General features: G+C 36.2%; 1 pseudogene; it reads right to left on the reverse strand.

The window, feature by feature from the left end:
• Positions 1-4,195: 4,195 nt before the first annotated feature.
• On the reverse strand, positions 4,196-6,123 carry LOC129503819 (heat shock cognate 71 kDa protein-like; annotated as a pseudogene).
• Positions 6,124-22,422: the final 16,299 nt, after the last annotated feature.

A 22,422-nucleotide genomic window follows, 5' to 3' on the forward strand; every position in this document is an offset into this window, starting at 1 on the left:
TTTATTTATTCATGAGAGACACAAAGAGAAAGAGAGGCAGAGATATAGGCAGAGGGAGAAGCAGCTCCATATAGGGAACCTGATTGGGACTCGATCCCGGGACCTCAGGATCACACCCTGAGCCGAAGGTAGGTGCTAAAACATTGAACCACCCAGGGATCCCCCGAGGAATAATATTCCTAATCAGGTTTTGATTCTATTTTTCCTTATGTTTGGTTACATATTCAGATTCTTAGGGATTTCCTATTTTAAAAGTTAGTTTAATTATTGCATTATTGCTAGGAATTATTTACTTACCTTTAAGTTAATTCAATGAAATGCTGATTGCAGGACAGACATGTATTAATTGTCAAATTTGTATAAAGAAGAAAAGTAATCCCCAATGATCTTATAATTCAGAAGGATCTACCATTAGTTTTAGGGGGTATGTCTTTATAGTTCCTTTTTTGTACAAGTTTAATATATTTTAATTTATGCTAAAATGAAGTTTATCCTTTTAAAAGTAGGATATAATATTAAGTCCTTGTAAACATAGTTTGTAATGTTTGCAAAACACTACTAATATTAGTATGCCATGTTTGAAGTAGTCACTCTGCTACATTTGGAATTTGTATTGGATCTGATTTTTCTTTATTATGCCTAACATTGTGACAGATAGGTTTACAAATAAAGCAAAAACAAAGAATTATTCCCCTAAATTTAAATTGTCTAGGAACAGATTTACAAAGGTCAAATTTCAAATGAAAAAATATGAAATGTTTAGGTCTTGATATATATTGAAAATTGTTGTCTAAAATAATTTTTCAACTCAGGACACCTGGATGGCTCAGCCAGTTAAGTGTCCATCTCTTGATTTTTGGATAAAGTCAGGATCTCAGGGTCATAGATCAAGTCCTACATCAGCCTCCACTCCCTGTGCTCAGCAGGGAGTCTACTTGAAATTCTCTCTCTCTCTGCCCCTTCTGCCCCTCCCCCAGGCAGACTCTCTCTCTCTCTCTCTCTCTCTGTCTGTCTCTCTCTCTCTCATAAATCCTTAAAAATATTAATGATAACTTTTCATCTTAACAAGAATCATGACATCATTTTAATGAAATTCTCACCAACACCAACACACATTTTTCATGTCCACCTACTTGAACTGATATTGTCCCCTTTGTAATCCCTTTGCACCCAATATCATCCTAAACACCTGCTGTTAGAAACTTCTGTCATGTGACATTGCAGATATGTGTCTCTGAAAGTCCCCATCTGTCCCCATTTGTTTGGGGGATTATCTCAATTCTTTTTTAATATTGAATTTGTTATTTCCTCCCTGAGAAGTAACTAGGAAAGTAAAATTAGCACTTCTGATATTAGGTGTTTTTGTTTTGTTCATATGTAAGGAATCTTCTGATATTCTTGATATTTATAGATACTTCCTATCTGAAATCCTATGTAATAATAAAAGAATTAGCTATGTCTTAAAACAATGTAGGACTCATGGTAATGACATTGAGTTTGGTGAGCACCCATTGCCAAATACCTAGCAGAAATGATCACATTCAAGTTTGAAAGCAACTTTGAAATAGTGTTAACTTGGGTACTGCATATAAACTGATTTCACACAGATACCAACATTCAATGGATTCAACATAGTGTAGTTGTCAGCAGCCTCTTTATGTCCACAGTTGGCTCACATGCCTACCATTGACTCACCAGAATACCTCTTGTAACCCTCAGTGACTCTCAGACAGGGAATGATGCCACCTTCTTCAGGAAATCATCTCAACTGCATAATGCCATCCCTATCCCCCCACAAAAAAATAAAACAAAACAAAAACAAAAACCTTATAATTCTGTCAGCAGCCTACATGGATCCTCTGTAAGTTCCTCCTGGTTTACTCTGCAGTTACTGGAAGGTCACTTTGGAAAGATGACCTCATTCACATATCCAAAAGTTGCTGCTGGCTGTTGGCCAGGGAGTCTTGGTTTCTCCTTCACGTGGTCTCTCATACTCAATAGGTTATATTGGCTTCTATTCATGAAGGTCGTAAGACAGCATTCCAAGAAATTGAGAATAGAAGATGTAAGGTCACATAAAGTCTAGTCTCAGAAACTGTGTAATATCACTTTTGTTAAATTGTATTGGTCAGTCAAGGTAAATCACAAAATCACCCCACCTCTAATGAGTAGGAAATCCAGTCCTCCACCCCTGGATTGGAGAAGTGGCAAAGTCACATTGAAATGGCCATGCGTATCTGATTGGAAATAATGTGTGGCCATATTTTGCAATCTATCTTAGACCTTGTCCAACCACAACTATTTACATTCCTCCTTTGTGAAAAATTCACTCACAGGATCCATATGATTCATCCAATTATGGTATTGGGCTCAAAATCTGGTACCTCATGATCTGAATCTGGCTCATATACAGATGAGGCTTCTTGGGTATAGTTCCTCTTGATCCAGAAAACAAGAAAACAAGTTATATATTCCATCACCTTCCCAAAACACAATGATGGGATGGAACTGGATAAACATTAGACATTCACATTAAAAAGAAAGAAGAATGGAAGAACCTAGTAATTGCCACTTTATAGTAATTTGTAAATTCAGTCAGACACATATTGCCAGGCCTCTTTACTCTGAAGAGCAGGGTCTGATCCTGGATAAAAACCTTTTTTTTTTTTTTTAATTTTTCTTTTCTTTTCTTTCCTTTTTCTTTCTTTCTTTCTTTCTTTTTTTTTTTTGTCTCTTCTAGGAGTACTTTTCTAGTGTATTTTCCTAACATCTTTTGCCTATTCCCTCTTGAATCATCTAAGAAAATTTTTTTAACAAGAAAAATAGTTTAAGTTTATGACTGCATTATTCTCTCAGCCTGCTTTCTGACCATGTAAATTTGGTGAAAAAAGTCTCTTTTCATTTTGAACTATCTCAGTTTATTTTAATATAAACTGAAACTATTTTCAATACTATTCAACTCTATTCTAAAGTCTGTGGGTTTCCTAGAAATCTGATTGTTATTTCCTCATGCTCAACAGACACATCTATAATTGTTTTGAAAACAATCATTCTACGTTGGGTCATATGTGATTTTGCTATGTGGTTGCACACTCTGTTTCTTTCTATTTTTATAAACACTTTTTTTAAATGTAAAGTTTTACTATGTGTTTCTTAAATTTTTCGGAATGCTTAATAAAGAGTTTTCTGCTTTGTTTTCAAATTTCCTTTTTTTTGCCTCAGGGTTAATTCTTATTTTGGGACTCTCTTCTGGGCTGACATGAGATGAGAAACAGCTTTATTTCCAATTCAACCATATGCTGGATCTTCTCGATTTTTTTTTCTATATTCTGCTTGAGAACTAAACATTTCCTTCATAAGTTCATTTCTGTTTCACATGCCTTATAATAGCAATCCAAAAATATTCAACCACCACTTTCAGAGGCTTGCCTGGAAATCTCTATAGCCAGCTTCAGATATTCGTTAATTACATGACCAATATTCCACACTACTGTAGGAGAAAATTCAGCAATTTTTCTGCCACTACTGAACAACAGTTTCCCTTTTTCCAGTCTCAGAGAACAAGTTTCTCACCACTCTACCAGCTTTGATGCACTTTCTGGTCCCATGGCCAATGCCACATTTGAGGTTTCTGTTCAGGCAGCATCACATTTCCTGATACCAACTACGGTAATGTATGTAAAAACACCTCAAAACTCAGTGACTTAAAATTGTAACTACCGTTTATGTCTTCACAATTTTCTATTTGGTCTTAGGCTTAGCTGGATGCCTTATTTCTGTTCCATTTGGCTCATTCATGCATTCCTAGTGATTGGCTAGAGCACAAATCTGCTCTCAGTTATCCTAGCTGACTGGCATGCTAGGATCTGGTTGTTCCTTTCTCTACTCTTGTGTCCTTTTACTCCTCAAGAGTTTCTCTTTCCATATTCCTTTTCATCTTCAAGGAGATTCTTTTTTTTTCTTTTGCCAATTTTAAATACAGTTTTATTTAAGACATTGCATTTTCCACTTAACAATACAGTGCTTATAAAGTGCAATGTTTATTTCCTTTCCCTGTGCACATATTCCTTATTCAAATATCAAGAATATCCAGTATATTTACTATAGCAGCTTGACTTTAAAACTGCCATGGATTTACTACAAATTTGGGTCCTTCAAATGTGTGGAACAATGCTAGACCTGTCATCAGGTTGGCTCAATCAACCTCTTCAATAGTAGGCCCAGAGGAGGCACCACCAGAGGGAGGAGCTCCACCACCAGGGAAGCCTCCAGGCATTCCTCCTGGCATGCCTCCTGCACTCTGGTATAGTTTTGTAATGATGGGGTTGCAGACTTTCTCCAGCTCTTTCTGCTGATGTTCAAATTCTTCCTTCTCTTCAGGCTGGTTCTTATCGAGCCAGTTGATGATTTCATTGCACTTGTCAAGAATCTTCTGTTTGTCTTCGTCATTGATTTTGCCCTGAAGTTTTTCATCTTCAACAGTTGCTTTCATGGTGAATGCATAAGGCTCAAGCGAATTATTGGAAGACACCTTGTCTCGCTGCTTCTCATCTTCAGCTTTGTACTTCTCAGCTTCCTGGACCATGCGCTCAATGTCCTCTTTGCTCAAGAGGCCTTTGTCATTAGTGATGGTAATCTTGTTCTCTTTTCCTGTACTCTTATCCACAGCAGACACATTGAGGATACCATTAGCATCAATATCAAAAGTGATTTCAACTCAAGGAACTCCATGAGGGGCGGGAGGTATGGCTGTGAGTTCAAACTTGCCAACTAGGTTGTTATCCTTGGTCATAGCATGCTCACTTTCATTGACCTGAATAAGCACACCAGGCTGGTTGTCAGAGTAGGTAGTAAAGGTTTGTGCCTATTTGGTAGGAATGGTAGTATTGCACTTGATGAGCACAGCCATGACTCCTCCAGCAGTTTCAATGCCAAGAGAAAGTGGGGTTGACATCCAACAGCAGCAAATCTTGAACATTTTCAAATTTGTCATCAGAAAGAATGGGTGTCTGGACAGCTGTACCATAAGCAACAGCCTCATCAGGGTTGATGCTCTTATTCAGTTCCTTTCCATTGAAGAAATCTTGAAGAAGTTTGTGAATCTTGGGGATACCAGTAGAACCCCCTACCAGGACAATATAGTGGATCTGAGACTTGTCCAGCTTGGCATCCCAAAGAGCTTTCTCTACAGGGTCCACGGTGCCACAAAACAGGTCAGCATTTAATCCTTCAAACTGGGCATGAGTAATAGAGGTAGAGAAGTTGATTCCTTCATACAGATAATCAATCTCAATACTGGCCTGGGTGCTGGAAGAAAGTGTACACTTAGCACATTCAGAAGCAGTATGTAGACGATGGACTGCCCCCTTGTTTTTGCTGCTGTCCTTCTTGTGTTTGCACTTGAATTCTGCAATAAAATGGTTGACCATTCGATTGTCAAAGTCTTCTCCACCTAAGTGGGTGTCTCCAGTTGTGGACTTGACCTCTAAGATCCCATCTTCAATAGTAAGGATTGACACATCAAAAGTGCCACCTCCTAAATCAAAGATCAACATGCCTTTCAGCTCCAACCTTCTTGTCTAAGCCATAAGCAATAGCAGCAGCAGTCGGCTCATTGATGATTCAAAGTACCTTGAGACCAACAATAGTTTCAGCATCTTTGGTAGCCTGACGCTGAGAGTCATTGAAGTATGCAGGTACCATGACAACTGCATTGGTAATAGTCTTCCCAGGGTAGGCCTCTGCAATTTCCTTCATGTTTGTCAAAACCATAGAGGACACCTCCTCTGGATAGAAACTTTTTGTCTCCCCCTTGTATTCTACTTGGACCTTAGGCCTGTCAGCATCATTCACCACCACGAAGGGCCAATGCTTCATATCAGATTGGACGACAGCATCATCAAATCTACGTCCAATCAGGCATTTGGAATCAACACCATGTTGGTAGGGTTCATCGCAACTTTATTCTTCGCAGCATCGCCGACCAATTGTTCAGTATCACTGACTTGGGCTGGTTTGGTTTCCCTGATCATTGGCAATTATTTTCACTTTCCCGTGCTGGAAAACACCCACACAAGAGTAGATGGTGCCAGGATCAATTCCAACTGCAGATCCGTTTGACATAGTTGCTTCTGTGTGAGCCGGGCTTGGCTCGAGGAGAGAACAGTTGTCTGCAGATCTGGCGCTGTGTTCAATCAAGGAGATTCCTTTAAATGGCATCTCAGAGCAGCAAGAGAGCAAAAGCAGTAGCTGGAAAGCCTTGTAAGGCCCAGTATTGGAATTTTCACAATGATATTATAATATTCTACTATGGAAAAAAGTCAAGGATCAAGCCAGCTTCATTGTGGAACGGTAGTATACAAGAGGTAAATTCAGCAAGATGTTATTCATTGATAATCTTATGACAATCCATTACATTGCCTTGGAACAAGGGATATTATATCTATACATTTATACATCTATATCTATATATCTATCTCTATAAAGATTGAAACATCCTTCTAAAGCTTACATAAATAGGGACAATCCCATTATAACCAAGTCCTACTCTGGTTAAGAATATTAACCAAGTAACTAAATATTTGTGGAGGAGCATAGCATAGTGGTTAAAGTCATAAATTAGAGATAGAATACCCAGCATCCTGGGTTGGCTACTTGTTGTTACAGGATTATGCATATTGCTTTGAGTCTTAATATTTTTTTATCTGTGCAATGGGATGAGGAAGCTAATAGCTATAACCTATCTTATAGATGAAATGAAAAAGTTTGTACAATAGTTTCTGCCTTAAGGTAGCCTTCCTCAGCTATACATGTAAAAGCGTATGAATAAAATTGGAGGTAGATGAGAGGAAGCAAAAACAAAATTATAGCTGAGGATCTGAATGTCTTGAAAAATGTATATTCAAGATCCTAGGGAAGCTCAGAAGTGGGGTTTTCAAGGAGGATTCAAGACACCATTTTAAAATATGAGTGGGAATAAAAGGAAGGAGATGTGGCACCATGGAACCCTGAGAGAAAAACAAGCATGTGGAAATGCAGGATAGGGAAACTGAGTGGGGGCAGTGGCAGGGTCATGGTTCAGCAGCAGGAGAAGATCAGAGATGAAGGCAAGGGTCAAAAGAGTCCCGTGATCTTGATAAGATGTTTCCCTTCCTACTCGTATTTGTGGGGAGCTATGGACATACCTTATGTTGAGTAATTTCATGCATGTAATTTAGTGCTTGTCAGCAAAGTAATAAAAGTTTTAAAAGACCCTCAGAGATAATCTCTATAACCTGGTACCTCATTGGATGGTGCCATTTGCAAGTGAGAAGAAAGAATTGACGCTTTAATGTATAAGAAAAGATTTTTATATACATACTATTTCTTGGTAACACAGCTGCTGCATAAAATGAGGTGTATAAGTACACTTATGAATATGAAAGAGTTTTCCAAAAAGTAATACAGGCCTGCAGCCATTTATACAAAATCCTGAAATCTATAAAGCTCAAAAAACAAAAAAACTTTCTTTTGGCAACAGAAACTCACTCTACTTGACATTTGTGGTAAAATTGACTGTAACCGATATGTAGTATTTATTATGAAATTTTCCCACTTAAGTAATATGTATATTCTTGCGATTTATTTTTAATACAAGGTGGATATAAAATATATTATATATACACCATATTACCATTCTAAAACAATATATGCATTTATATATATATGAATTCTGAAATACTTATGGTCTCAGGAGTTTCAAAGATTATGTCTCTGTGCTATATAATTATAAGAATTTAATAGCATTATTATCCAAGTCAGAGCAAGAAAAGCAGTCAAAATATCTAATTAAATGCATTTCAAACAGAGAAAAGGAATTATTTCTATACACCTTACATCATCTAGAGCCAAATATTGTTAACTTCCAATCTGGTTGACAACACCAAATTCTACCTAACCTTGTTACATTCAATCATGACTCCAGCAAAGCAGTTTGAATAAACAAGTGTGTTATGACTGTCATATCTTGTTAAAAGGAGATAAAAACACAGAGCTGGGGGAGACCACTGCATATGGCCAGGAGATTGTAAAAGCAAGTACTAACTAGAAACCAGAAGAAGAGCCCACAGCGTTGTTCTCAAACCATCTGCTTACAAACTGGCACTCCAGTGCTTGCAAGATCATTATTTTATAAATTTAGAAAGATCTCTATGTATTTCCATATCATTTAAAATAGTTAAGATGTCAAATATAGGGAAGCGTTTGCAATGATTTTATGCAGCCTCTGACTCTTCTGAAGTTTATTTATTTATTTAAACATTTTATCTATTTATTTGAGAAAGAGCATAAGCGAGAAAGGGGCAGAGGGAGAGGGAGAAACAAACTCCCTGCTGAGCACAGAGCTTGACATGGGGTTTGTTCCTAGGACCCCTAGATCATGACCTGAACTGAAGCAGATGCTTAGCTAACTGATCCATCCAGGCGCCCCTGACTTCTGAAACTTAAAAGGTCTCAGGAGAATGAACCTGAATAGCCTTCAACCCATTTTATATTTTCCATGGCACCCAGTAGAATGTGACTTTCAGGTTTGGCCTCAGCAAACCCTTACTGGTTGCATTAATTTTCAGCTTTCTTCTAGACTTTCTAAGGATTAATGAAGTCATACATACACTACTATTAATAATATATTATGTTAGCTCATATATCATCTTGGTCACTCATGACCATGTGAGCATATTGTCCAACTTTTCTTTTTTTTTTTGTCCAACTTCTCTAAGTGTACATGAAATTTAGGAGTTCATGAGCCCTCTGTTGATGTCCCAAAATATTTCTAATTTCCCTATTATTGTAGCATATATTTAGTCCTATAACACATTGTAATTTTATCCCATTACATTAAGGATTTTTTTGGCAGGGCACTGGGGTGGCTTAGTCAGTTAAGCATCCTACTCTTGGTTTTGGTTCAGGCCATGATCTCAGGGTTGTGAGATGGAGCCCATTTTGGACTCCACATTCAGCAGGGAGTCAGCTTTAGATTCTCTCTCCATCTGCCCCTGCCCCATAAATAAATAAACCTTTAAAAAATTTCTTTAGCTATTTAGAATTAATTGAACATATCTTTCATAGACAAGCAAAAATAAGGCACGGCAGTTGCATATTATACTATCAGAAACTAGTCAAACCTGAGAATCTCCTTATGTAACTTTCTCATATGAATAACAACTTGGTTAGATAGAGGTTTTTTTTAAGATTTTATTTATTTATTCATGAGAAACACAGAGAGGAGAGAGAGAGAGAGGCAGAGACACAGGCAGAGGGAGAAGCAGGCTCCATGCAGGGAGCCCGACGTGAGACTCGATCCACGGTCTCCAGGATCACGCCCTGGGCCAAAGGCGGTGCTAAACCGCTCAGCCACTCAGGCTGCCCTAGATAGAGCATTTTTGAGACATCATTTTGCTCTCAACATTTATAAATGGATTCATTGCTTTCCTGGAAATAATGATGTAGAGAAGTCTACCATCACAGTGATGTTTTCTCTCTGAGTTTCTGCCTCATGCTTGAAGAACTCATTACTTAACCTTGAAGTTCATGGCTTTCACCCGGTTATATCTGTTTGCACATTTGCTGATGTGTGCAGTGAAACAATACTCCTAGGAAAAAAATTTTCACGGTCTCATAATTTGATAAATGGATTATTCTGTATCACCATTCCTGAAGAACTATGATACACATTAACTTGTCAAGTTGTAAGAAATCCAGTCTGGAAACCCAGTGAATCCTGGCTCTATCCAATGTTCTCCAAACTCTTTTAAATATTCAAACACTTGTTTCCTATCCATTTTAGCTACATCCATGGACCATTCTTTTAAGAAATGTTTTATAGATATTAGTACCTTTTGAGTAATTTTTGGTACCTTGTAAGCTTTTACAATATATAAATCCCCATATTATATTTCAATGGGAAAGCTTTGTTTTATTACATTATCAATTATTGTTCCCATTTTTTTTCTTTTTTTTTGAAGCAACATTTGACATCCTTTTCCTCTCCTTTATTTCAATCATTATTTCCTCCTTGTATGTTTCCATAACTTTCTGAATGAAGTCCATTCCCCAAAATCACATGAATTAGATTTCTTGGTTTTAGATAACAGAAATGAACTTTTCACAGAATTCAGCAGAAAAGGTATTTGTAGAAAGCATATTCAAATACTAAATTTGTGCCCTGAATCAGTGAGTGGGCAGCAGGACTAGACACAAACAGTTTGCAGGGACAGAGGTGGCGAAGCATAGATGAGAGCACCACCAGAGATCATCTGACTTCGATGATGCATGGCCACCATGGCTTCTGGACACCCACCTGGCTCAATGTTTCCAATGCTTCTGGACATGCAAAAGTGTCCTCTGTGGCTCTACTCTCCAGGACTTTTGCTGCCACACTGCTGAATGCTGGATTTGAAATCTCTCCAAAAATCCCCTAACTTATCTATGCAACAGTATTCCATTCAAATTCCTGAACTATGCTTTCAACTAGGCCAACTTCAGCCACATTACTTCACTATGTGGCAGAGACACAAAGGGGGAAATACGGGCCTTTCTTTAAGAGGAGCAAAGCTTTGTGTCTTTCTCATCTTCAGATTTCCCCCAAATTAAAGAGTGCTTTTTGACTAGGCAACTGAAGAAGACACACACAGCAATGTTCATTAAATCACTAATTTGCCTTTTGAATTATCTTTTTTAAGGGTATGCGTAATGTGAAATGTTTATAATTATGTTGATGCATATTTGATTTTATAGCATTCTTTATATTATCTAGTTTATTTGTTTTAAATTTCTGCTTGCCTTTCAATTAACTTTTCACCTCACACTGTTATCCTATCTTATCTCTCATTTTGTAAAATCCATGCTCCATAAATTTGACTAAGATAACAGCAGATGCTGTTTAAAGTTTACTCCTCTTCCCTACAGTGAAGCTCTTGAAATATATGTACTTCTGCCTTTATTGTTATTTTTTGTCTATTTGACATAATAGAAGATTTCCTTTGGTTTAATATTATTTTTCCCATCTTTATTCATCCTTTTAAAATGAGATAACTGTTAAGGTTTAGTGTCTGCTCCTAAAACAAAGTAAGGATAATTGTCTTTGATATGTCACATTTACATTTAGATGTCTTCTCTTGTATCTGTGTCTGGGAAGCTGATTCAGCAGCCCAGAACATGTACAAAGGGCCAGAGTCATAGGGAATTGAACAGGGGAAATTCATGACCCCTGCCAGGCACCAAATCTCATGAAGCTTATATGCTATCTTGCTACTATCACCTTTAGTATTAATGAATAGCATTTAGTCTTTCTGAAGAAACTTTTGTTATTTCTCCAACCCCCCATCAAGTGTGTTTGGTGGCTTCCTCCCTGTGCTAACACCTGTCTCACCAGAAAAGAACACTATCATGTCTCCAAAGATGCCACAGGGGAGCATTCCATCATTCATGGATTCATGACTTAGTGAATCCTGAGTTCACTGGATTATTTTGCACACATTTTTCAGCGCCATCTGTGAACTGCCCCCTGCCATCTAAAGAACAAGGATATCCTACTTTTTCTCCATCAAGAGCTAAAGCTAATACCCTCCTTTTAGCTGGGGCCCATTCCTTGGACCTCCAAGATCTAATCCCCCTCAAATCTGACTGTCATTGGTCCAAGTGCTACTGCCTGTTCACTAGGGCAGCACATTTCTACTCTGGGGAAAATCATTCCCTTGATTCCACAGCCCACCATTTCCATGGCTTTTATTATTTATATATTTTTAAAAATTTTTATTTATTTATTCATGTGAGACATAGAGAGAGAGGCAGAGACACAGGCAGAGGGGGAAGCAGACTCCATGCAGGGAGCCCAATGTGGGACTTGATCCCAGGATCCTAGGATCAGGCCGTGAGCCAAAGGCAGATGCTCAACCACTGAGCTACCCAGGTGTCCCTCTATGGCTTTTATTCACTGTATCCAAGTGGCACATTCTCTAGATATCTCAGCCTCCTCTTTTAATTATAAATTCTAGAGAACTCATGGAATTCAGAATTTTTTTTTTTTTTAGTTAATTCCTGCCTTCGTAAAAAAAGAATTTCAGTCTTGTCCTCTCTCAGAAGTAGTGGTATAGGAACATCACCTATTCTTATTTTCCAGCAGAGAGCAGTATTATTTTCATATTCTTATTTTTTATTGCTGGAATCTACTTCCTCCCAAGCTTTTCCCACATCTGGATCTGTATGAACTTCTCAGCATTCTCTTTGGATCTCACACCTTTCCTTCCTTGTAAATAAATTGCAATTTTCAGGGATTTGGTCCTGATATTACTAGTTTTATATATTTTTTAAAAAGTGGCATTTATTTATACATCAATTTTTATGCTAATTCAGGAAGTTACCGTTTTACTATTTTACTTGATTGTAATTCATTAGGTTGACTTAGCTCAGTCTTACAGACCATTGTGACAATTTCTACACTATATTTCGGTTATTCTGGTAATTTTTTTAAACAACCTCTACCCTTGTGTTTTGCATTTCAGGCTTTCTATACATCCTTTTAGCTTCTTTATTAAAGTGCTAAATATAAAAGTGACAATGACAAAAGTGCAGTCCATGATATAAGACAGCCCTTCTTCCATGAATTACATTTCTATTCACCATCATTACCACCTTTCTTCACCTTATTTCTAAGGGTGGTTTGTGATGTGATAGGTTTTGGTTATTAATAACTTTGGTTAAAGCACAATAGAATTTTCCAAAATATCTCCCTAATGCAAATTAAAGTATCTCATCACAAAGGGAAAAAAATATTCTATGATTTTCCTTAGGGAATTTAACTTTATTAGTGCATAAAAAGCATTATCAATAATTTATCTAGAATTCTATTGTTTCTACATTCTAATTTGTGCCATTTGTTCCTTCCATCTGACTTTCATCATGATGTTTTATTGAAGTATAATTGATACAAAATGTCACATTAGTTTCAGGTGTGCAATCTAGTATTTTAAGAACTCAATGCATTTATGCATGCTCACCACACATGTTTTCATGATTTCTTTAAAGATTAAACCTATAATAATATTTACTGCTTTCTTTGAAGTAATCTGGTATAGAAGCACCTGGGCAGCGCAGTTGGTTAAGCATCTGACTTTTGATCTTAGCTTGTGTTGATCTTAGGGTTGTGAGTTCAAGCCCCCTTTTGGGCTCCACACTGAGCATGGAGCCTACTAAAATAACTAACTAAATAAATAAATATTCAAAAAATAAAGTAACCTGGTACAAAAAAAAAAACAGGTTCATATTTTGAAACTGTTGCAATATGATGTCTAGATTATGTGCGTACCAGGGATTGGTTGGTTTTTAATTGAACAAAATCTGTTCTGAATGGAAATTACCTCATCTAGAAATAAGCATTTTTTTCCCAATAGAATACAATACTGCTGAAGAAGCAAATTCAGTAGTTGTTTTCATGGCAAAATGGGGTAAATTCTAATGATTCCAAAATTTGACCTAATCATTTTGAACACAATTATATAATGAAAGATCAGTTTAGAGTCTCTTGACATTTTAGAAAATATACAATATCTGTACATCTTATTCTAATAACCTCTTGTCCCTAAGACCCAAGCTACCATTTCTACTTTGGCAGAAAGTTTCTTCCATGAATAGAATCATTGTGAAGAATTAATCCTTTGAAAGAAATCTGCGTTAAATTCTAGGTCATATTGGGATGAAGGAAGAGAAACAGAATGATTGAGAAGGCCATTTAGCAAAGATGTCATTTCTAAGACTTTAAGGAAAAATAACTTCATGCATTACTTAGTTGGTTGATCCATTAGTGTTCATTTTAAATTGGCCAGTAAATTAATACGAGGCTTATTATAAACCGCAGTCAAACTTCACCACACTTTATGGAGTGTGCTTTTTGGAAACTTATTTTTGTTAATTTTATTTTCAGTGAAAGTAAACTTGCAAGAAGGCATGGCCATGAACAGCCACAATACACAGGGTGCCTTAGCAGTAAGCATTTCTGGAGTGATTTAAAAGCAGTCCGTGCTTGTCCTGCCTCCTGCAAAATTCCCAAACTAAGACAGTTGTGTACTGATGTACACAGGAAAGTGAAGCTTATCTCACTTTCTCATTCTTGTAGAAAATTAAACATACTAAAATATTTAGGAAAATGTATGTGCTCTCTTAGGTTACTAGATCTTTCTTTCAAAAAGAGAGAAGATCTTCCAAACTATATGAATTTAGCATGTAAGTAACAAAAACTTAAGGATCTAGAAAAAAATACTTAACATATCAAATGCTGAAAACAATTATTAAGTACAGAAAAACCCCTATCAAAACCATTGTTAAAACACTAACATTGAAAAATCAAAGTTGAAAATGTCTTTGGGAGTGAAACATAATCATTAAAACAGACACTTCACTGGAAACATACTGATGGGCTAGGTGTGAAGAATGGGCAGAAAACCAGGAATTTCTGAAAGTGGACATTTCATATAGGTGTAGATAACGTGAGGAGAGAATGACACAAGCCCAAGGAAATAATTCTGAAGGACAGGGGACCTCCATCCTCATCATTATCACTCGTTCCACCAGTGAGAGTCTGAAACCTAAGCTAACATATCCCCAGTAAGAGATGCTTTAATTATGTTTTATTTTCATACACCTACATTTAATTATTCATATCAACAACTATGTATCACTTTTTTAAAAATCCCATGAGTATTGACAAGATTATTGGTAATTGTATAAAATTAGAAAGAAACTAAGTGTCTAACAACAAAAATGTATTTCAGCATATATACCAGTGAACTATCAGGCTGTTGATTCAAGTGATTGTTCACATCTGATAATAATTACATGTGAAAGTAATTATGATGTATAATTACATAGAGTTAAGTGGTTGTGTTTAGATATCAAATTATGATGTTATTTGGTTTGAGGATTCTTATCTAATTGTATTAACAAATATTTAATAAAGTATGTAGTAGCAATACAGACAACACACTGAATGTATATTATTAAATAAAAGAAGCCAATCTGAACAAGTTATATGTTGGATGATTCCAACTATATGACATTCTGGAAAAGGCTAATAACCTGTGGAGGCAGTAAAAAGATCAGTGATTGCAGGGATGGGGACAGGGCTAGGAGGGGAAAGATGAAAAATCCAAGCTCAGTGCATTTTCAGGTCACTAAAAATACCCTGTATTATACAACAGCAATGGAGACATGACATTATATGCTTGTCCAAACCCATAGAATGTATAACAGCAAGCGTGAACTACATTGTAAATTATGGACTTTGAGTGATTTTCATAGGTCACTGTAAATCCTTCACTTGTAACAATGTACTATTTTGGTGGGGAATGTTGATAATGAGGAAGGCTATGCATGCACCGAGGCAGGGCAGATATGAGAAAGCGTTGTATCATCCTTCTAATTTTGCTGTGAACCTAAAACTTCTCTAAAAAAAATATTTAATTAAAAATGTTAATATGGATTTTGTTAAAGCACATTAGTTAAAGTAATAACTTCAGGTACTGTTCCAAATAAGCCCCCAAGCCCTAGGGTTTAAACATAATAAAACATTACAATAATTTTAAACTATTTTTAGCAATAAGTAATATATTTACAAGACAGGTAGCAAGCAACACTATCATATATTTAGAGCCCAGTATATTATAAGTCCTCTACATATTCTATCTCTAATTTCAAACACTCATACCAATATGCATTATTATATATTCTTTATAAATATGAAAACTAAAGGTTGGAAAACTTAAGTAACTTGCCCAAGATCATATTGCAATTAAATAGAAAAGCCTGGATTCAAATCTATGTCTGTGTGACTCCATCTTCACTTCATTGTCCACGTGGAATGTTCATCCATTCATAAGCCAGTATCTTCATAGTAACAATGAGGAAACTCAAGGTGACATTGCTCAAGACTTCCTTCATGACACCTTTAGAAAGAAGACAATCTATTTTCACTTTGTCCTATATTGGGAATTGTTTTCACAGAACTTCAAGTCCCCACTATGAGAAGGTCTCCATTTGATTAGCTATCACCATCCCCTGATTTACAATAGCCATTAGTTAGGGCAAGTCACTTTTACAGGCATCATGCTCCACTGAGGTAATTTGTCCATGGTCATATATAATTATAGTCCAATTGGATCAGGCAGGGACTGTCCAACTACTCAGACATTCATTTTATTATCAACCTTGATTTGAGCTTTAATTAAATAATAATTTATTCAGTACCTCCTTCAAAACAGCCTGCCACAATTAATACTCATACATCACTTCAAGTGTCTATACATACTGTGGAAACTCAATAAATGGCGCCGACTAACTTCATGCCTGGCGGAAAGAGAAATATTGTTGAGGCAGTTGAGGTGGAAACAAACCCAGTAGTGCCATATATAAAATCGAATCAGTTGATCTTTTCATTAGTTAACACAGGGACACAGCCAGGCATCGGATGAGAGCCAAGAGTTTAAAGCCAACAGAATCAGCTGCATACCCTTTCCTGCTGTGCCCCCGGGCTTATTTCTTGTGTCCTTAGAAAGATCAGGTATGGCATTTTCACCAACCTATTAGCATTTGACATAGCAGGCTTCCCTGGGGGTTAGTTGCATGGTGGGCTGAAGCCCCATCAGCTACTACAAGACAGCACTCTTTCACCTAAACACTGGGATCCACACAGGAATGGCAAATGCATGCTGTTGACATATAATAAGACCATGCTGTTTATTTCTAGGAGAAGGAGTTAAGATGCATTTGCAGTGGAGGGAGTTCACCAGTTCTGTGCACACCATCTGCATTTTACAGATAAGAATATAAACACCCAATTATAAATAAAACATAAATAAAACAAATGAAGGTAGTCAGATCACATGCACACCACACATACTACAAAGGCACAAAGCATTAACTATTATAATGAGAAGTATAAATGGCAAAGCCATCTCTACATGTACCTCTGAATCTCTTGCTTCTAGGAGAAACAGGGATTACTCTGTTCTCTCATCTTCCATTCCCAAGATCTCCTTTACACTCTCTGTCAGCCGAAGACAACTATGATTCCTTTTCTTGTGGACACACATCTCATGTTTCTGTTCTCAGGTTAACTGTCAACTTTATTTAATCATAGAATTTCATGAGCAATGAGGCTAAGGGATAATGGGAGTAACATTGGATTCCTTTTTTATGTGAAGATTTTTTTTTCTTTTTTCATAAACAGAGCCCAATTCTTCTCCTGACTACACAGATTTTATAAGCTCCTGAGGTTTATCCAGAATTGCGAAGCTGTGAAGGTCATTGTAAACTACAGAGACTAAGCAGGATATAATAATGACCATGTCTTGCCAAGCTTCATGACAGAAGGAACTGCAACAAAGGATATTTTGGAATCCAGAACACCAGTAGATAATATTTTACAAGAACAGGGGTTCTCAAAAGTTCACCTTTACTGGTTTTCTCCATTTTGGCAAAGGAAAACTTTAGTTCACCAGCTGGCCTTAAAGGCCAAAAACCTGGAATTATTTTGATTCCTTTTCTTCACTCCTGCTATACATTGAAACCATCAGCAAATGCTGGGAGCTTTGCCTTCAGATTGTGTTTTCTGTCTGCCAACTACTCCCTATGTTCTCTCTTACCAGCCTAATTGGAGCCTCCCTAATTCTTTGCCAGAATGTTGGCAATAACATCTAAACTTATCTCTGTTCCCAGCATGGCAGCCCTACCCTCTTTCTCAATGGATGACCTAGCACTATTCTTTTAAAACATGAAAGCATATTTTATGTGATCCTTTTGCTTAAAAGCCCCTAAGAACCTTGATTTCATTTAGAGTAAACACAAAAACTCTATTATGGTAAAAAAGACTCTAAACAGCATGCCCCCTGCCTATCTTTCTGTCTCTGTTTATGTGGCCTTAACTCTTCTTTGCTACCCCATTCAGACTGGATTCCAATCACAGGCAGTCTCCCACCTGAGTGCTTGTTTGTATTTTATTTTCTCCAGTGGGGCTTTGCTAGAAGGGTAATCTGCACATTCATAATGTTGTGCAACTATTTATTTCCAGACAGTTTTCATCATTCCAAGCAGAAATTTTGTACCCATTACACAATATTCCCCTCCCTCCAGGACCTCATAACCTCTATTCTATTTTACACTTCTTTGAATTTACCCCAACTAAGTGGACTTATATAATACTCATCCTTTTGTGTCTAGCTTATTTCACTTAGCAAACCTTTTCATGATTTATATATGCAATTGCAAGTATCAGAGTCTTATACCCTTTTAGGCTGAATAATGTTTCCTTATATGCATATTTCACATTTTGCTTATCTATGTATCTATCGTTGGGCATTTGAATTGTTTTCAACTTTGGGCTATAGTGAGTAATGCTGCTATGAGCATTGGCATACAAGCATCTCATCAAGTTCCTGCTTTCAGTTTCTTTGAAGCTGAATCACACGGTTATTAAATGTTGTGCTTGTTGAGAAAGAGCAGAACTATGACACCACAAACATTCCAATTTCTCCATATCTTTACTAACACTTGGCATTATCCATTTTATTGATCATAGTCATCCAAGGGTGCCTGAGTGGCACATTTAGTGAGGCATCAGACTTTTGGTTTTGGCTAAGGTCATGATCTCAGGGTCATGAAATGAAATCAAGCCCTGCCTGAGTTGCAGGGGGGCGGTTTCTTGTGCTTAGTGGGGAGTCTACTTGGGATTCTCTCTCTCCTTCTCCTTCTGCCCCTCTCCCCACTCACTTCCATTCTCTCTAAAATAAATAAATAAATATTTTTTAAAAGAAAAGATAATAGTCATTGTAATAGGTATGTTATGGTATCATATCATGGTTTTATTTGCATTTTCCTAATGACTAGTGATATGGAGCATCTTTTCATGAGCTTATTGGTCATTTGCATGTCATATTTAGAGAAATGTCTAAGTCCTTTGCCTATTTTTAATTTGGGTTCTTTGCTTTTGCTGTTGAATTTGAGTTTTTATATAGCCTGGATAATAATGTTTATTATATGTAGGATTGGAAATATTTTCTCCCATTCCATGGATTATGTTTCCAATATTGACAATGTCCTTTGATGCCCTTTGAGGCACAAACTCTTTAATTTTGATGTGGTCCACTTTATCTTTTATTTTTCTCTTGTTGCCCATGCTTTTGGTGTCAAAGCCAAGAAATCATTGGCAAATTCAATTTTATAAATGTTTTCCCCTGTGTATGTATAAGAACTTTACTCTTTTAGTTTTTATTCTATGGCTTAGATCTATTTTCATCTAAATTTTTTGTGTGCCATCATGTAAGTGTTCAAATGTGTGCTTTTATATGTGGGTATCTAACTTTCTAAGCACCATTTGTTGAATATTATCCTTTCCTTATTGAATGATTTGGCGTCCTTGTTGAAAATAATTTGCCCATATATATGAGGTTTATTTCTGTTTTCCCTATTCTATTTCCTTTGTATATACGTGTTCTTATACGAGTACCACACTGTATTAACTACTGCAGCTTTCTAGTAAGTTTTGAAATTTAGAAAGTGTGAATCCTCCAAATTTGTTCTTTTTTCTAGTTTTTTTTTGGCTACTGTAGGTCGCTTGAGATTCCATGTGTTTTAGGATGGTTTTCTCGATTTCTATTAAAAAAAAATGCCAATGGGATTTTGATAGAAATTGAATTGAGTGTGTATATCACTTGGGGCAGTAATTTCATTGTAAAATTATTAAATCTTCCAATCTATGAGCATAGGATATCTTCTTATTTACATCTTCTTTCTTTCAGCAGTGGTTTATAGCTTTTAGTGGTGTGTACCTTTCAATTCCTTAAATTTATTCCTACAGATTTTATTCTTTTTGGTGCTATGTTAAATTGAATTGCTTTCTTAATTTACTTTCAGATTATTTATTGTTAGTGTTTAGAAACAGATCTGACTTTTCTGTTTATATTTAATATCCTGAAAAGTTTCTGAATTTATATACTAACTCCCACATTTTTTAATGGAATCTTTAGGATTTTCCACATATGAGAACTGATTATCTGCAACATAATTTTAATTACTTAATTACAGTTTGAAGGTTTCTTTTTCTTTTCTCTTTCTTTTCTTTTTTTGCTCTTTTCTTTTTTCAGCTAAGTGCTCTGGCTAAAACTTCCAATGCTATGTTGAATAGAAATGGTGGAAGTGGACATCCTCTTATTCCTAAACTAGAATGAAATAACTCATTCTTTCACCACTGGGCATGACAGTATCTATCAATTTTTCATATATGATCTTTATCATGTTTAGGCAGTTTTCTTCTATTCCTAGTTCGTTGAAAAGTTTTATCAAAAAACAAAAACAAACAAAAACAAAAATAAAAACAAAAAAACTGTTGAGATGCCTGGGTGGCTCATTGATTGAGCGTCTGCCTTCGGCTCAGGGCGTGGTCCCGGAGTCCCAGGATCCTGTTCCACATCAGGCTGCCCTCGAGGAGCCTGCTTCTCTCTCTGCCTGTGTCTCTGCCTCTCTGTGTCTTTCATGAATAAATTAATAAAATCTTTTAAAAAAAGATGTTGAATTTTATCAAAGGTCTTTTTTTTTCTTTATCGATTTAGAGTATCATGTAGGATTTTTGTCTTTAATCCATTAATGTAATATATTACATCTATTGAATTCCATATGTAGAACCATCTCTGCATTATAGGAATAAATACAACTTGACCATGATTATAATCCTTTCAACACACTGCTGAATTGGTATGCTAACATTTTACTAATTTTTAAAATCAACATTCTTTTTAAAAGTTTTTATTTAAATTTCAGTTAGCTAATGTACAGTGTAATATTAGTTTCAGGTGTACAATATAGTGATTCAATACTCACTGTCCATCACAGCAAGTACGTTCCTTAATCCTCATCACTTGTGTCACCCATCTCTACCCCTCACCCTCACCCATCTCCCCTCTGCTAACCATCAGCCTTTTCTCTATAGGTAAGAGTCTATTTCTTGGTTTGCCCCTCTCTCTCTTTTTTCCCTTTGCTCATTTGTTTTGTTTCTTAAATTCCACACTTGAGTGAAATGATAAGGTATTTAAGGTATTTTGTCTTTTTCTGACTGCTTATTTTGCTTAGTATAATACTCTCTAGCTCCAACCATGTCCTTCAAATGGTAAGATTTCATTCATTTTATGGCTAAGTAATATTTCATTGCATGTGTATATATGTGTATATATATGTGTGTAAATATATATACACACATATATGCAAACATATGTATATATATGTGTGTGTGTGTGTGTATCTTCTTTATCCATTCATCAGTTCATAGACACTTGACCTCTTTCCAAAATTTGGCTATTGTAGGTAATGCTGCTAGAAACATCAGGGTGCATGTATCCCTTTGAATTAGTATTTTTGCATCCTTTGAATAAATACCTCATAGTGCAATTGCTGGATTGTAGGTACTTCTATTTTTAATTTCAGAATGGCTGCACTAGTTTGCATTCCCACCAACAGTAGAAAAGTGTTGCCGTTTCTCAGCATTCTTGTCAACACTTCTTTTTCCTTGTTTTGTTAATTTCAGCCATTCTGACAGGTGTGAGGTGATATCTCATTGTAGTTTTGCTTTGTATTTCCCTAATGGTCAGTGAATTTTAAGCATCTTTTCATGTGTCTGTTGGCTATCTGGATCTCTTCTTTGGAAAAATGTTTATTCATATTTCCTTCCCATTTTTAATTGGATTATTCTTTTTTGGACACTGAGTTTTATAAGTCCTTTATATATTTGAGATGCTAACCTTTTATCAGATACATCATTTGCAAATCTCTTCTCCCATATTGTAGGTTGCCTCTTAGTTTTGTTGATTGTTTCCTATGCAGAAGCTTTTTATTTTCAACAAATGGTACTGGGAAAAGTGGACAGCAACAAGCAAACAGAATGAAACTAGACCACTTTCTTACACCAAACACAAAAATAAATTCAAAATAGAATTAGAGAACTAAATGTGAGACCTGAACCATAAAAATCCTACTGGAGACCAAAGCTGGCAAACTCTTTGACATTAACCATAGCAAACTCTTTCTAGTTATCGCCTCCTGAAGAAAAGGGATACAAATGCAAAAATAAACTATTAGGACTTCATCAAAATAAATCAACATTCTTAATGATATTGCTCTATGTTTTTTTGTTTACTTGTTTTTCATGAAATGCCTTTGTGTAACTTTGGGATCAGGGTAATACAGGCCTTGTAGAATGAGTGAAAAAGTGTTTTACTTCATTCAATACTCTGGAAGAGTTTGAGGAGGATTGTGGTTAATTCTTTAAATGAAGTAAGACTATTTAAAGACTTTATTGAGAGGTTTTGATTACTCATTTCATCTCCTTACTATTTATGAATCTATTAA

Source organism: Nyctereutes procyonoides, unplaced genomic scaffold (assembly GCF_905146905.1).
Source record: "Nyctereutes procyonoides isolate TBG_1078 unplaced genomic scaffold, NYPRO_anot_genome, whole genome shotgun sequence".
Lineage (NCBI taxonomy): Eukaryota > Metazoa > Chordata > Mammalia > Carnivora > Canidae > Nyctereutes > Nyctereutes procyonoides.